General features: G+C 37.5%; 1 protein-coding gene and 6 non-coding genes across 8 annotated transcripts in view; 5 read left to right on the top strand and 2 right to left on the bottom strand.

The window, feature by feature from the left end:
- The window catches only part of LOC133624003 (uncharacterized), a 174,681-nt gene that overhangs the window by 99,099 nt on the left and 66,252 nt on the right, over positions 1 to 9,330 (top strand). The window lies entirely within an intron of this gene.
- trnak-uuu (transfer RNA lysine (anticodon UUU)) lies at positions 4,020 to 4,092 on the top strand. The gene has a single exon. It is a non-coding gene; the product is annotated as a tRNA-Lys (tRNA).
- On the top strand, positions 4,878 to 4,950 carry trnak-uuu (transfer RNA lysine (anticodon UUU)). Its single transcript has one exon. It is a non-coding gene; the product is annotated as a tRNA-Lys (tRNA).
- trnaf-gaa (transfer RNA phenylalanine (anticodon GAA)) lies at positions 5,936 to 6,008 on the bottom strand. Its single transcript has one exon. It is a non-coding gene; the product is annotated as a tRNA-Phe (tRNA).
- trnak-uuu (transfer RNA lysine (anticodon UUU)) lies at positions 6,798 to 6,870 on the top strand. Its single transcript has one exon. It is a non-coding gene; the product is annotated as a tRNA-Lys (tRNA).
- Positions 7,650 to 7,722, top strand: trnak-uuu (transfer RNA lysine (anticodon UUU)). Its single transcript has one exon. It is a non-coding gene; the product is annotated as a tRNA-Lys (tRNA).
- On the bottom strand, positions 8,709 to 8,781 carry trnaf-gaa (transfer RNA phenylalanine (anticodon GAA)). The gene has a single exon. It is a non-coding gene; the product is annotated as a tRNA-Phe (tRNA).

Raw genomic sequence — 9,330 nt, 5'->3', positions numbered from 1 at the left:
TTTAATTTCCTTAACGCCTTGCCATAATATATATATATAAATATATTATATATAAGCCAAATTATCCCGATCCAGATATTACTTTTATTCAAGTAATTAAGTAATATTTCCAGGGCTTGAATTTACAACCATTTTAGTCACACATGTGCCCAAAATGTAATCTGTGCAACTTCAAAATATTTGGGAACAAACAATTATTGTATTGTGAGCGAAAGTGGTGGCATTAGCCTCTATGTTGTGAAGTAATAACATAGAGGCTAATGCCATGACTTTCATTGTGTTTCAGTGTATCTTAAAGGATCAAGCAAGTAATTGTTTCTTGTTGATGCTGTAAACAAAACGTCACTGTGCAAACCCATGTTTGTTGTTGTACTGAACACAGATTGAAAATAAACAGACTGAAATAATAATAATAACAATGAATACTTTCTAAGTCTTTGTTAGCCGTTTGTGAGGTTTTGTGCTCGTGCGCTACGTTCGCTCACATCCTGTGCATATCCTGGGGGCTAAGCCCCCCCTGTCCTTAAAAGCTAGTGACGCCCCTGATCCTACCCCTTTTCATACCATAGCAATTTCATCCAATTTCCTTGTTCTCTGTAACAGAACAGTGAACAACTAAATAATATACCATAAGCATACAAATATTAAATACATAAATGATCTTTGTCGCAATAAAAAAAAAGGGTTCAAGATGTTAATCATAATTCTTGTTGAGTGTACTTTGTGAACACTTGTTTGAACCGTCTCTTAAACTGAATCATATTGGTGCTTTGTTTGATTTATTTGGTTAATTTGTTCCATAATTTAATTCCACATGCTGATATAATAAAGGTTTTAAGTGTTGCACGAGCATACAAATGTTAGGTTACATTTCTCCTCTTTTGTTGAGAAGAATTGTTGCACATTCTTGAGTAGCAGGTTATAGTTTGCTTTGTACATCATTTTAGCTGTTTGCAAATGCAGCAAATTGTTGGATTTCTTTGGTAGCACGTGGTTGCCGCATTCACCTTTTACTCTACAAGACGTGGGTTTGAATTTTCTTAATTGTGTATATCACTGTAAACATTACATTTGTCTAAGTAAAGCATTCTGTATTTATTCTTTTTAACCAGCTACCAGAAATCAATAGCTAGATAATGGAGAGGTTTGGTCACCCCCCCAAAAATAAAATAAATAAAAATCGCCTAAAACCCCAACATAAAAATGAACTCAATCTCCTGTTCTAGAGATCATTGTCCAAGTTACATTATATTGTCATCTTCTTCTTCATGCCATTTCCTCAAGGTGACAGAAAAATATTACACAACCTGCCCTATAATTTTTTGATTGAGACTTTTATTAGTAGATTGCACAGTACAGTACATATTCCGTACAATTGACCACTAAATGGCAACACCCGAATACGTTTTTCAACTTGTTTAAGTCGGGGTCCACGTTAATCAATTCATATGATTCTACCCTGTTGGCATAATACAAACACACAATATATATACATACAGTATATAACACATTAAACATTGTATTATAAGTTGTTGATTTACCTACACTGTAAAAAAAAATCCTATTTTTATGGTTAATTTACTCTAATCTTCTACTGTAATTTTTCTATTTTTTTTAAATAGTTTATAAAACTGTAGAATTGAAGACATTATCTGTAAATAAACAATTTTTCTGTTATTTTAAGTAATATGCCAGTAATGACAAACTATGCATATTTCAATTTTTTTTACAGAAAAATACCAAATTAATTATACATAGCATTTTCTGTTTTCTTAAATTACTTTCAAATTCATGTAATATTACGATATTTTTCCGTAAAACATTTCATGAAAATTTCTGTAATTATAATGTTTTTGATCATTATTTGGTTTACAATGTTTTACTTTTTTTTTTAATTTTTATTTTATTTTTTTTTATTAAATCAACATAGAAAAAAACACACGATACACTTTCAACTAGTGCATCAACCCCCCAAAAAAAACCTCCCTCCCCCATTCACACTCACACACACCCACTCACACAAAAGGGGTTGTTTCTTTCTGCCATCAATACTCTGGTTCCCACAACATGGACAACACTTCTGCAAGGGACACAGTCCCTGAAGCACACTTGATTGTTTGTGCTGCTGGTCCACTTACATTTTCATTTAATTACTTTTTTTTTTTCCTTTTTTTTCCCCTATGTAATTATTTTTATATTGTTTTACTTTCCTTTTTATCCAAGAAAATATTTATTTATCTTATCTATAAAAAAAAAAAAAAAGGAAAGAAAGGACCTTATCTTCACCAGACCTGGCTGTAAATGAAATTAGCTACGTTTAAAGGTTTTTTCTTTTGGGTTTTTTTAAAGCCAGGTCCAGTCCAGATAATGTCCTAGTCGGGTCCAGCAACACACACCTTCATTCATGTACACTGAGAAAAAAAAAAAAAAAAAAAAAAAAAAACAGAAATTTTTTTACTTTAATTTTATGGTTTTCGTTTGGCAGCCGTAGCTGCCAGTAGATGACCGTTTTTTTACAGAATTTTTTTTTACAGTGTAGCGAAACCATTTTGTCAAACATTTATTGTGATTCATTGTAATTTCTAACAGCCATAATAGACGCAACATTTCAACGTGTCACACATTATGTGGTTGAGGTGCAGCTGTTTGGAAATATACATTTGACCAGCAGGTGGAGTCTTGTGCCGAAGCATGTATTGAAGCTTCGTGAAATTCTCGAACCAATTGGCTCAAGTGGGTCTATGCCTCAAGAGGCTTCATCTGACCATCACTAACGCTTAGGAATGCGATTCAGGCTATAGTTGTATCCCTTCCACCTCAATTGTGGCAGTTGAAAATGGCACATGTCATCGGCTTGATTTATGAAATGAACATAAAGTGTGACGATCTGTGACATTCACGGCTTGTTATGTTTCCTTAGTTTGTGTTTATTTCCTGTCAGTGCTCTTATTTTAGTTCCACTTCCTAAATGTCTCCCTGAGCTCTCGTTTCTCTCTCCTGTCCCTAATTGGCAGCCGGGTACACCTGCTTGCAGTTGCCAATTTGGCTGCCATTTATGCCTGCCTCGCCCTCCAGTCAGGGCTCAAAGATTATTTCCTGCTTCAATGTTCCCTGCATGTGTACTTACCAGTTGCATTATTTCCCTATTGACATTAAAGTCATGTTTACCTGCGCTACGCCTGCAATCTCTGCATCTTAGGGTTCAAGACCAACAGAACATGGTAGAATCCTTGAGCCCTGACTGATGGGCGAGGCAGGCATTAATAGCAGCCTGAAAGGCAACTGCAACCAGGTGTGCCAGGCTGCCATTCAGGGGCGGGTACAGTCTGTCAAATGAAAGTCTTATGTTCTACAACTGAACAATTCGGGGTCTCTTCCCATTGTGGAAAAACACATAAAAATTAAACAAAATGCTTTTGTCAAAATTCTGCTTGCATATTTGACCTCTGTTCTTGGCAATAATGGCAGATTTGATATGAATGTGTTGCGTTCTTGGCACAGACTCAGCTTCTAAGCATTGTTCACAAATGTTTAGTAGTGTTTAGGTACAATCTCTGGAACAGACATTCCAGATACTCAACTTAACCTGCCTGTAACCCTTTAAAACCATTTTTTTTGTATGTGTCTTTGATATTGTCTTGATGGAAGACCCGGTTGTGTACAAAGTTCAGTCTTTTCGCTAATGATTAGTAGTGAAGCAAAGTAGCTCAATATTAGTCTCATCTGGCCATAAACTTTTGTCCCCGGGGTATTTGGTTTGAAAGTGTGGGCAGAATTCAAGGTAAATCCATTTTAGAGATGGCAACTTTGGGACAGGGACTTCTTTCTTTGTCTGCAGCCTCTCTGTCTAAGACGATTTAAAACGGGCTTAACCGTCAGTAGTTCTGGTTCAAGCATTTGGCAAGCTTGAGCGATGACAGTTCACAGCTATTTGCTGAACATCCTAATTGATTTACTTCTAGATGAGGGTGCCAGTAATGTTATTCTCTCCAACCATGGGTAAACATCCTGTAACAAGAGCCTGGATAGCTCAGTCGGTAGAGCATCAGACTTTTAATCTGAGGGTCCAGGGTTCAAGTCCCTGTTCAGGCGGTTTTACTCATTATCTTCCAGCAAAAGCTAATTTTCTGCTACCCAAAAGGCAACATCAGTCCTGTATCCTGTAGGACATTGGAAAAACTGAACCTGAAAAGTTGTCCACCAATTATAACAGCTCTGTTTGCAGATCGTTAGACGGATCAGCAAAATACTTTTATACAATTTCTAATATTGGCTCCAATGTCATGGTACATTGGTCAAAAATGTGTGGCTCTTTTTTCCTGTATTAGTGTTAAATGGACCTTTAAGTCATACTGAGCCCGGCTTTACTTATGAAAAAACGCTTTTTTGAGAGATTTGGGAAGGCATTTGGGAAGGCATTTTAGAAAATTATTTAATTTGCCTGAAACTTTTCAGTATCAGTTTTGATATGTGTCTGATATCATCTTGTTGTAACATCCAATTGTGCCCAAGTATCAGCCTTTTTGCTGTTGACTGGAGGTGAAGCCAAATACTTAAATCTTTGTCTCATCTGGCCATAAAACGTTTGTCCCAAGGGTATTTGGTTTGAAAGTGTGAAAAGCATTCAAGGTAAGTTCATTTAAGTCCATTTTAGAACTGGCAACTTTGGGACAGGGACTTCTTTCTTTGTCTGCAGCCTCTCTGTCTAAGACGATTTAAAACGGGCTTAACCGTCAGTAGTTCTGGTTCAAGCATTTGGCAAGCTTGAGCGATGACAGTTCACAGCTATTTGCTGAACATCCTAATTGATTTACTTCTAGATGAGGGTGCCAGTAATGTTATTCTCTCCAACCATGGGTAAACATCCTGTAACAAGAGCCTGGATAGCTCAGTCGGTAGAGCATCAGACTTTTAATCTGAGGGTCCAGGGTTCAAGTCCCTGTTCAGGCGGTTTTACTCATTATCTTCCAGCAAAAGCTAATTTTCTGCTACCCAAAAGACAACATCAGTCCTGTATCCTGTAGGACATTGGAAAAACTGAACCTGAAAAGTTGTCCAATGTTTAAAACAGCTCAGTTGCTTGTAGAGGGATCAGCAGAATACTTGTATACAATTTCAAATGTTGGATCCAATGTCACAGTAAATTTGTCGAAAATGTGTGGCTATTTTTTTATGAAAAAGTGTTAAATGGACCTTTAAGTCATACTGAGCCTGACTTTACATTTGACAGTCTGCTTTTTTGAGGGATTTGGGAAGGAAACTACTTTACTGTCAACAGTGAGGCTGGGGTTCAAGCAATTGGTGGGCTTGAGCCTTGATGGTTCACAGCTTGTCACTGAACAACTAAACTGATTTATTATCATCCGAAGGCACCAGTATGGTTCTTCTTCAAAAGGTTTCCTCTTTTCCTTGACAAAATTCTACATCAACAGCAGTCGTTTATTCTGTTTTTCATTTGAAAAACTGAAACCAAAAATTTTCCTTACGACCACTTTAGCTCAAGTGGGAAAGTGTTACACAGATTATATCAAGGTTTCAAACACATTACCTGGACTTCCAACTGTTAGACAGTGTAATCGTAGGAAAAATGTATGGTTAATCTTTTCTGTAGATGTGTTAGATGCACCCTCACATTACACTGAGCACACTGTTGGTTTCAAGTGATACAGTCTAATACAACACCCCAGGGCAACACAATTACGTGTGTTTGTAACAACACGATTTAATAATCATTTTAAGAAAAAACATTGGCAAAAGGACAATACACCATCAAACAACATAATGGCTATCCAGGTTAAGCATGACAAAACTGTTTATGACAACTGATTTTAAGACTGCACCAGCAAGATTAGCAGGTCAGAGACATCTTTTAGATGCTGAATATGGCACAAAATCCTCCTCAGTGATAACCCGATATCAAGAGCCAACACCATGATGCTGAAACCCGGGATTGAACCAGAGACCTTTAGATCTTCAGTCTAACGCTCTCCCAACTGAGCTATTTCAGCTGGAATCCTTTAATTTGGATTTTCTCTTTGAAATATACCCAAGGAATGACTTGTTGACTTCTGAATGCAAAAAGGAATACTTCGCAGGGGATTGTCAGAACATATTTTTGGTCAGCAGAACAGGGACTCGTCTCCCAGCAACTCTCAAATGGAAGTCTAATGTTCTACAACTGAAGAATTTGGAAACTCTCACCATTGTAGAAAAACACATACAAATGAAACAAAATGCTTATGGCAACATTCTGGTTGCATATTTAACCCCTCTTCTTGGCAATACTGGTAGGTTTGATATTAGTGTGTTGCGTTCTTGGCACAGATTCAGCTTCTAAGCATTGTTCACAAAAGTTTAGTAGGGTTAAAGTAAATCTCTGGAACAGACATTCCAGAAACTCAATTTCCTGAAACCCTTTAAAATCAGTTTTTATGTCTTTGATATTGTCTTGTTGGAACACCCGGTTGTGTACAAAGTTAAGTCTTTTCGCTGTTGATTGGTAGTGAAGCAAAGTAGCTCAATATTTGTCTCATCTGGCCAAAAAACGTTTGTCCCAAGGGTAAATCTATCTTAGAGCTGGCAACTTTGGGACAGGGACTTCGGTCTTTGTCTGCAACCTTTCTGTCTATGACGATTTAAAACTAGCTTAACCGTCAGTCGCTCTAGTTCAAGCAATTTGCAGGCTTGAGCTTTGACAGTTCCCAGCTATTCGCTGAACATCCTAACTTATTTACTTCTCGATGAGGGTGCCAGTAATGTTATTCTCTCCAACCAAGGGCAAACCTCCTGTTAGAAGAGCCTGGATAGCTCAGTCGGTAGAGCATCAGACTTTTAATCTGAGGGTCCAGGGTTCAAGTCCCTGTTCAGGCAGTAAAACTCATTATCTTCAAGCAAAAGCAATTTTTCTGCTACCCAGAAGACAACATCAACAGCAGTCCTGTATCCTGTAGGACATTGGAAAAACTGAACCTGAAAAGTTGTCCACCAATTATAACAGCTCTGTTTGCAGATCGTTAGACGGATCAGCAGAATACTTTTATACAATTTCTAATATTGGCTCCAATGTCACGGTACATTGGTCAAAAATGTGTGGCTCTTTTTTCCTGTATTAGTGTTAAATGGACCTTTAAGTCATACTGAGCCCGGCTTTACTTATGAAAAAATGCTTTTTTGAGAGATTTGGGAAGGCATTTTAGAAAATTATTTAATTTGCCTGAAACTTTTCAGTATCAGTTTTGATATGTGTCTGATATCATCTTGTTGTAACATCCAATTGTGCCCAAGTATCAGCCTTTTTGCTGTTGACTGGAGGTGAAGCCAAATACTTAAATCTTTGTCTCATCTGGCCATAAAACGTTTGTCCCAAGGGTATTTGGTTTGAAAGTGTGAAAAGTATTCAAGGTAAGTCCATTTAAGTCCATTTTAGAACTGGCAACTTTGGGACAGGGACTTCTTTCTTTGTCTGCAGCCTCTCTGTCTAAGACGATTTAAAACGGGCTTAACCGTCAGTAGTTCTGGTTCAAGCATTTGGCAAGCTTGAGCGATGACAGTTCACAGCTATTTGCTGAACATCCTAATTGATTTACTTCTAGATGAGGGTGCCAGTAATGTTATTCTCTCCAACCATGGGTAAACATCCTGTAACAAGAGCCTGGATAGCTCAGTCGGTAGAGCATCAGACTTTTAATCTGAGGGTCCAGGGTTCAAGTCCCTGTTCAGGCGGTTTTACTCATTATCTTCCAGCAAAAGCTAATTTTCTGCTACCCAAAAGACAACATCAGTCCTGTATCCTGTAGGACATTGGAAAAACTGAACCTGAAAAGTTGTCCAATGTTTAAAACAGCTCAGTTGATTGTAGAGGGATCAGCAGAATACTTGTATACAATTTCAAATGTTGGATCCAATGTCACAGTAAATTTGTCGAAAATGTGTGGCTATTTTTTTTATGAAAAAGTGTTAAATGGACCTTTAAGTCATACTGAGCCTGACTTTACATTTGACAGTCTGCTTTTTTGAGGGATTTGGGAAGGAAACTACTTTACTGTCAACAGTGAGGCTGGGGTTCAAGCAATTGGTGGGCTTGAGCCTTGATGGTTCACAGCTTGTCACTGAACAACTAAACTGATTTATTATCATCCGAAGGCACCAGTATGGTTCTTCTTCAAAAGGTTTCCTCTTTTCCTTGACAAAATTCTACATCAACAGCAGTCGTTTATTCTGTTTTTCATTTGAAAAACTGAAACCAAATATTTTCCTTACGACCACTTTAGCTCAAGTGGGAAAGTGTTACACAGATTATATCAAGGTTTCAAACACATTACCTGGACTTCCAACTGTTAGACAGTGTAATCGTAGGAAAAATGTATGGTTAATCTTTTCTGTAGATGTGTTAGATGCACCCTCACATTACACTGTGCACACTGTTGGTTTCAAGTAATACAGTCTAATACAACACCCCAGGGCAACACAATTACGTGTGTTTGTAACAACACGATTTAATAATCATTTTAAGAAAAAACATTGGCAAAAGGACAATACACCATCAAACAACATAATGGCTATCCAGGTTAAGCATGACAAAACTGTTTATGACAACTGATTTTAAGACTGCACCAGCAAGATTAGCAGGTCAGAGACATCTTTTAGATGCTGAATATGGCACAAAATCCTCCTCAGTGATAACCCGATATCAAGAGCCAACACCATGATGCTGAAACCCGGGATTGAACCAGAGACCTTTAGATCTTCAGTCTAACGCTCTCCCAACTGAGCTATTTCAGCTGGAATCCTTTAATTTGGATTTACTCTTTGAAATATACCCAAGGAATGACTTGTTGACTTCTGAATGCAAAAAGGAATACTTCGCAGGGGATTGTCAGAACATATTTTTGGTCAGCAGAACAGGGACTCGTCTCCCAGCAACTCTCAAATGGAAGTCTAATGTTCTACAACTGAATAATTTGGAAACTCTCACCATTGTAGAAAAACACATACAAATGAAACAAAATGCTTATGGCAACATTCTGGTTGCATATTTAACCCCTCTTCTTGGCAATACTGGTAGGTTTGATATTAGTGTGTTGCGTTCTTGGCACAGATTCAGCTTCTAAGCATTGTTCACAAAAGTTTAGTAGTGTTAAAGTAAATCTCTGGAACAGACATTCCAGAAACTCAATTTCCTGAAACCCTTTAAAACCAGTTTTTATGTCTTTGATATTGTCTTGTTGGAACACCCGGTTGTGTACAAAGTTAAGTCTTTTCGCTGTTGATTGGTAGTGAAGCAAAGTAGCTCAATATTTGTCTCATCTGGCCAAAAAACTTTTGTCCCAA

The sequence above is a fragment of the Nerophis lumbriciformis genome, linkage group LG26 (genome assembly GCF_033978685.3).
Source record: "Nerophis lumbriciformis linkage group LG26, RoL_Nlum_v2.1, whole genome shotgun sequence".
Classification (NCBI taxonomy): Eukaryota; Metazoa; Chordata; class Actinopteri; order Syngnathiformes; family Syngnathidae; genus Nerophis; species Nerophis lumbriciformis.
This window is presented reverse-complemented; position numbering and strand designations above follow the sequence as displayed.